General features: G+C 37.9%; 1 long non-coding RNA gene across 1 annotated transcript; it reads left to right on the forward strand.

Annotated features, from left to right (window-relative positions):
- The first annotated feature begins 999 nt into the window (after window positions 1-999).
- On the forward strand, window positions 1,000-6,781 carry LOC120324767. Its single transcript, XR_005566321.1, has 4 exons — window positions 1,000-1,061; window positions 5,739-5,960; window positions 6,430-6,517; window positions 6,715-6,781. It is a non-coding gene; the product is annotated as an uncharacterized LOC120324767 (long non-coding RNA).
- Window positions 6,782-8,104: the final 1,323 nt, after the last annotated feature.

An 8,104-nucleotide genomic window follows, 5' to 3' on the forward strand; every position in this document is an offset into this window, starting at 1 on the left:
ACAACTGTTTTCATTGCTGTGTGGGATCTGCCGTTTCTACAACTGGACCACAGATAGAACTCTCTTGCAGTTTGTATCCTTCCTGTGTTTTTGGTTTGCTATGATTTTCATGAATGCTCATTTTCATTCATTTTATGATTTTGGCATTTGTTCTCTACATGGAAATTTCTTTTGTATTCAAGACAGAACCCTTTTGAGCAGAACGGTAATTGTGGCTCTTTGTCCATAGAGGAGTTATGTGGACACTAGAAAGGAGAGAGCTCCTTATCAAACACTGGTTCCCTCTTTCTCAGGTGCCTATGCAGCGTCTTTTGAAAGACAGAAATGATAACATCTTTATGGAAGAAAGATTACAAATCGGTCATTTTGTCATAATCCTTTTTGATGAGCTTCTGTAGTAGTTAGGACTAAATCATGTGCACACTACAGACTTATTTCTGAAACCTTTTCTTTGGGAATCATGCAATTATGTCTGGATCCAGCCCATAGTCACAAAGAAAAGCTTGAAAATGCATTAGGAGTGCTACTGATGTGGAATTTCCTAAACCCAGAGGGAATGTTAGACAACATAGCTAAGAACACGCAGCAGTCAGTGGAGCAGTTCCAGTGGAAATGTGCTTCTAAACACGTTATTTTTGGAAATCACAAACAATACTATAACAGAAGCTTTTTTTATATTGAAAGGGGAAAAATCTGCAGTAGGTTTTACTCATGAAAAAAAAACCAAACCAACAAAAACCCAAAAACCTGTTAATAAATAAAGATAAGACAACTGCCCACACACATTTCTTCCTGTGACAGAGAAATGACTGCAGCAGGAGTATCTCTGCTCTTCTGAAGGCAGCAGCCACTCTGTGCCACTACATTTGGAGAAGGAAGAGAGGCCCTTGCTCTTGGGCCCCGTAGACCAATGCTTTCTCTGGTGTGGTGGCCAAGAAAAGTTGCACCATCCTTCTGTGAATACTGCAGATGGTGTCATGGCATTTGCGAGTGTACAAGGAGAAGGCAGGACACACAGCACAAGCTGAGGGAGAGAAGTCCTTGCTGAATTCTTTTCACAGGTAAGTTTTTAGGACTTTTTCCAGCCGTTATTGTCAGATTTAACAGGCCTAAGTTAAAGATAAGAAAAGCAGTGAGGGAAAGGAAAAAGTATTTTAGCATTCTGCTGTCCGTACAACATTAGTGGATAACTAAAAAAAAGAAGGAACCTGATCTGTTGTCCATTATATATGAGAAGGGCTCAAAATGTATCAATAGCTAGATAGAACTGAAATTGTTCTTCAGACGCACAGAGATTTCTGCAGGAGTCTGACTGAATTTACTTAATTATTAGGGAGGAAATGGTACCAGACATAAGCAATCTTTACAAAAAGGATTTCAAAGAGTTCTTATAAGGCAATCCACATTTTTTTCTTTTCTAAAGAAATTATCAGGAAAGCTTTATGAAGAAACATGGCTTAAGACTTAAATATTATTTACATGCACAGTTTTTTGATTGCTGCTTCTGCTAAAAGTAGTAGTACAGTAGTATGAGCTTCCATTTGTTGTAACAGAATTGACTGAGAAAGACAATTATTTTATAAATAAGAACAATTTGTCATTGAAGACATTTCCATTTGCATGCAGTATTTAATAAGTCTAGGATGGATGTAGTAGAATTTCCAATCAAAAATATTTTTCCTGTACATAAAAAATTGGTTAATGTCAGTATAACTTTCTTAAATGCATTCTACAAACAGCCTGGTAGCACATACCATGAAGGGTATATGCTATATGGTACTTTGAGCAAGAAATATTTAAGGTGCTAATGATTAATTTAGATGGGGAAGATCAAGAGTTGCTTGATGTCTGATGATCTGTGAAATTACCGTGGTATTACTCTGCTCTCCGTTGCTGGCAAAATCCTGGCAAGAATACTCTTGAACAGACTAATACCCGCTATAGAAGAAGGAATTCTACCTGAAAGCCAATGTGGTTTCAGAGCCAACAGGAGTACCACAGACATGGTATTTGTTCTCAGACAACTGCAAGAGAAGTGTAGGGAACAGAACAAAGGTCTCTATGTAACCTTTGTTGATCTCACCAAGGCTTTTGATACTGTGAGCAGAAAAGGTCTCTGGCAGATTTTGGAACATTTAGGATGTTCCCCCAAGTTCCTCAAAATGATCATCTCACTCCATGAGGATCAGCACGTCCAAGTCAGATATGGCAATGCACTTTCTGAGCCCTTTCTAATAACCAATGGTGTGAAACAAGGCTGAGTTCTTGCACCAACCCCATTCAAAATCTTTTTCAGCATGATGCTCCAAAGGGCCACGGCAGACCTTGATGATCAGGACGGTATCTACATTTGATACTGTATTGATGGAAGCCTATTCAACCTAAGGCGATTGAAGGCCCACACTAAGACCTTAAACCATCTTGTCCGGGAGCTGCTCTATGCTGATGACACTGCCCTTGTTGCCCACACAGAAGCAGTTCTGCAGCGTTTAACATCCTGCTTTGCAGATGCTGCTGAGGTCTTTGGGCTGGGAGTCAGCTTAAAGAAGACAGAAGTTCTCCATCAACCTGCACTTCAGGAAGTTTTCCATCATCCCCATATCACCATTGGCCAATCAGAGCTTAAATCAGTCCAGCAGTTTAATTACCTAGGTAGCCTCATCTCCTCGGATGGTAAGATTGACGGAGAGATAGACAACAGGTTAGCAAAGGCACATAGTGCTTTTGGAAAACTCCATAAAAGAGTATGGCGTAATAAACACTTGAAGAAAAGTACAAAGATCAGTGTTTACAGAGCCATAGTGTTGTCTACTCTCTTATATGGATCTGAATCATGGGCCATCTACCACCACCACCTGCGACTCCTAGAACGCTTCCATCAACGCTGTCTCCGTACAATCCTAAACATCCACTGGTCAGATTATGTGACCAATACATCTGTTCTAGAACAAGCAGCAATCACAAGTATTGAGGCCATGTTGCTGAGAACACAGCTGAGTTGGGCAGGGCACGTCTCCAGGATGAAGGAGCACTTCCTCCCCAGGATCCTGCTTTATGGTGAACTTGCCACCGGCTGTCGCAAGAGAGGAGCCCCAAAGAAAAGATACAAGGACTCCCTGAAACAACATCTCAGCCTTGGCCATATTGTTCAACATAACTGGTCTACTCTGGCCTCCAATTGGGAGGTCTGGAGACACACCATCTATAATGCTGCTGTTTCCTTTGAGAAAGCATGCAGGATCACTCTCGAGGAGAAAAGACAACTCAGAAAGAATCATGTTTTGCAGAATATACCACCTAGGGAGTCTTTCTGCTGCGCCTTTTGCAATTGGACATGTCTATCTCATATGGGCTTTTAGCCACCAGCGCGCTTGTAACAAATGTGGATAGAGCCTTCCTTAATCTTCGTTCACGAAGCCTAGCCATGATTATGATGATGGAATCTCATTTAATGATCCATTTTGAAGAAAAATACAGAAGATGTATAAACAGTGGCCAGAACAATAGAAATTGGACTAAATCAGCCTTGATTAGCCTTGGTAGAAGCTGGGTAAGTATATCTCCATATAAATGTATTTATACACAGTACATATACCTATGCTCACACGTAAATATGTACATAGATATATATACCACCATGCAGTATTTTAAGTATTTATGCCTACCTTATTCATGTCTAAGTCTTGGACTACACAGTTGGTACTGAAAAGAGTCTGAAAGTGTTCAGACCATCGATTCAGAATGGAGGTTTTTTCTGTAAGAAGCGTTTGCCCATCGCCTCCCCAGGATCCTGCTTTATGGTGAACTTGCCACCAGCTGCTGCATGAGAGGAGCCCTGAAGAAAAGATACAAGGACTCCCTAAATCAACATCTCTGCCTTGACCATATTGATCACCATAACTGGTCTACTCTGGCCTCCAATCAAGAGGCCTGGAGACACATCATCTATAATGCTGCTGATGCTTTTGAGAAAGCACGCAAGATCACTCTCGAGGAGAAAAGGTAACGCAGAAAGAATCGTGCCTTGCAGAATTTACCACCTAAGGAGTCTTTCTGCTGTGCCTTCTGCAACCGGACGTGCCTGTCTCGTATTGGCCTTTTCAGCCACCAACGCGCTTGTAACAAACGTGGGTAGAGACCTTCCCAAATCTTCGTTCGTGAAGCCCAGCCATGGTGGTGATGATTCATTTCTAATGAAGAATAAGATAATTATGAAATTTTTCAGTTAAGTAATATATAATGCACCACTTTATATTAATATTTAAAGGCTCTGTCATGATGGCTATTGCAAAAGGTATTAATAATGATTTCTTACTTACAAAAAAAGTTTGATATAGGCTCTTCACTATTGCTGGATATGATGAATTCACTTAACTCTAGCAAAGTTATGCTATGTATTGCTGCCACGGCCCGAGGGAGAAGGGAATAGGAATGTAACTGCACAGAGGGTTCTGACACGGTAGAAGGTCAGGGTGCAATGGCCACTTTATTGAAGGAGAACAAGGATTTATATAGGGTTTGGGTAAGGGGAGGTCTGATAACTGGGGTGGAGCATGGGATTGACATCTCAGGGTATCACAGGATAGGGGAATGAGGAAAAGTGGGAGGAATTCGGGAGGAGTTAAGCAACAGGGTGGTAAACAACTTTTGGCGGGAAAATGTGTGGGCAAGTACAGACATACCCTGTTCAGTACAAACCAGGGGGATTAACATAGGAATATACATGTGGGTACATAGAATACGGCATAAACTAGGGAATAACATGAAAGTCCATAAATAGTTGACTTCTTTAGGCTCCGTATAAGTCTCTCCAGGCTTTAAATCTCTCCCAATCGCTGTGATATTCCTCCACACATTGCTATTTTGTATTAATAACATTGCAATGTGCCATCAAAATACAGTTCACACAGGTAACACAAAACTTCTAAGTGCAAGTGCAAATTTGCACATAACTCTTCTATAAACACTTAAGCCTAAGTCATGCAGGGAGATATCACGTAAATATACAACTGAACACAGAGCACTGCTGTTTCAGTTTTGGTATTTACTTGGTATATTATCTTCAAAACAAAAAGGTTCAGGAAAAAAGTTCAATATGTGCTAATCAAATTAGATGGATAAATATCCACTAACAATCAATTTGAAATTTTATTAAAGGTAAACTCTTCAATTTTAAGAAGGTGGCCATTTTGAAACTTCTTTGCAAAAGTTTTTCAGATTTTCAGCAGCGTTCTTAATATTCATTAAGGCCCCATACTTTATGAGGAACTACACCAGCATTTTTAAAAAGGCTATTTAGTGAAGTTTGAAGATGGAAGGCACATTTATTACTTTAGACAACACGACAAGAAAAATTAGTCTTCTATGTTCCTCTAAGTAGTACTGTCAGGAGAACTAGAAATAAAAGTTTAACTACTTTTATATGAATTTGACTAACAAATGTGATGATCCTATTTAGAGTTTACAACCTTAATCATTACTACTTTGTAGCAATTTAACTTTTGGGCAAATATACTTTTGAGATTATATATATAGGTTTTAGCCTTAATTTGCTTGTATTTCATGGTTGTTGGAGAATTTACTCAGTTAGGATGTCATTGTTCCAAGTACCATATGAATATATATAATCAGGGGCTGAAAAGACTTATAATCTTAATAGTCAGAAAAGGTGAAACAGACACACAAGCGATGCAATCCAACTGATGCTAATGATGTGATACACTTTTTTTTTACCACAGGGAATTCAGATGGCAAAACACACTGTGGTTGAACAGAGCAGATTCACACTTTGGAAAGTTGAAAGACGGCAAGGGAAAGCCACATTCAGTGGAAGAGAAAACTTCAAAGGATGATGAGCAAGTGTTCAGCTCTACTCAGGGTGTAAACCATCACTCACCACTGGGGATAATAAAGAACATTGCTGAGTGTGAGGATATCACTGGACTTTGGGTTGTCTAGAGGTAACTGGAAAAATTTGCAGCAGCTATCTAGAGTGTTAATATTCTGTTTGGAAGAGTTTTAACTCTGAGTCTCCAAAGCCCACAAGGGGGCTTGTTCATGGTAGGTGCCTGGCCATGCAGCTTCATCTGCTGGGCGTGCTGCATTTGTCTGTTTGCACTTTTTTCTCTTCAAGGTTAGTTCTATACATCTCTGGGGAATACTACAGATTTGATTTGTTTGTTTGTTTGTTTGTTTGTTTGTTTTTTAAGGAGACATGATCCATATTTTTTAAAGTATCCTAAAATGGAAGAAAAACTTCTTTTAATCTGAATGTCTAAAAGTGTGTGTGGGGGATTGGTCTTCGTAATACATGTAATAAATTTTCATTAATTCAATGTAAGGAAAACATTGACACTTATCTGCAATAGATAATGTCTATTACTCTCTGTTGACAACTGACAATACTGATGCAAGGTTCTTCTGCTACAGGGAACACTGAAAGCTGAAAACGATATAGCAATCCTGAATGATGTTGACATCTTGATGACTTCCTCCATCTTGCTTTTTGAAGATAGAGGTAATATAATAATTTAATTTCTTGAAGAGCCAAAAATATTCAGTTAAACATAATTTGCAACTACAACTCTATTTCAATAGGTCTGTTAAACATTTTGAAATTTCATTTGAGTAAATAAATTTTTCTAAGCACTGTTAATATTATTTATTCTGATTTTATTGGACAGAACATAAATAAGTGTTGTATTCATTTTTTAGTCAAGTTACAAATGCACACTACTGGTATTACTCCCTTAGAATATGCTATGAGGATTTCCAAACTTGCACATCGGCTTATCTCATATTCCAGAGAAAAAGGAGATGTCAACATCCTGTAGCAAGGGCTAGCCAACTGAAACAACAACAACAACAGCATAATTAGATATGCTATGTTTTAAAGAGTAAAATGTTATAAAGATTAAAATTACTACAATGAAATCCCTCAGGAGATTTATTTTCATGACAAGGAGGTAATTATAAACATTTAAAAATATATTTGCCTTTAATCTATCTGCATGTATTAGTGTTCTAATACTAGAATATTAGTGTTAAGGTTCTAATACTACACCTCTCTTCTGTAATAAAAGATGGGTTCCTAATATCCCTGGAAATCCAAGTAGTCAAAACTTTTGAAAGACTATGGATAATTTTTGTATTAGCTTTTGGTCCTGTTAATATAATTTCTTACTTTCCAGAAAATTTAATTCAAGTTAAAAGAACTTACCTATGAAAATGCTTGTGAGAAAGAACTAAGGGTCAGGACCCAGTAAGGTGATTTAGTAGCTCAATATTTTTCTATTTAGTACAGGGAAAAAAATCTAAATAATTTACATGTAAATGTATCCTACATCTCTACAAACATGTATTTCTTAGGTGAAAGAGTTTAATTGAAATGACTGAGAACGCAGCCATTCAGTGGCTCTGTTTCCATAAACTAGTTTTTATTTTATACCCAGGATCTTAAGAAAATATACAGACAAACAAATCAACAAATAATGCAGTAGAAACAGGTTTTCCAAGAACACCTTACACTGCCATCCTGTCACGCAAGAAAAACAGCCTTTTGTCTTGCATGCAGCAAGCTCCAACAGAAACCCTGTGACATCCAGAACAAGTGGTGGATCGATCTAGCTGAAAAAACTCAATTATGCGCAGATTCGGGAGATCACAATTTGGAACGTACCAAATTTTAAAATTTTAATTTAATAAATATATATGGTTAGATCACAGAACAACCAATTAATGACACGTAATTAAGCACATAGAATGAATTAATCATAGCATGTTAAGGGGTTGGAAGGGACCTTAAAGACCATCTAGTCCCAACCTACTCTGCTACGGACAGGGACACCTCCCACTAGACCAGGTTGCTCAAGCCTTTATCCAATCTGACCGTGGATAACGTGGATAACATTGTCTGCTATGTATGTATCATATATAAGAGAAAGCTTTTAATTGCTTTTCTATAACTAGACTCCATAATTAGTTCTGAAAATCAATTTAAATAAAAGTAAGCAATTTAAAATGACAAATTTGCTCTCTTCCTAAAAAAAAATCTGAAAAAAAAAGGTTGAAATTAACAATAAAAATGAGAGGTTGTGTGGAAAAT

The sequence above is a fragment of the Pipra filicauda genome, unplaced genomic scaffold (assembly GCF_003945595.2).
Source record: "Pipra filicauda isolate LSUMZ 115617 unplaced genomic scaffold, ASM394559v2 scaffold694_size148977_pilon, whole genome shotgun sequence".
Taxonomy (NCBI): Eukaryota; Metazoa; Chordata; class Aves; order Passeriformes; family Pipridae; genus Pipra; species Pipra filicauda.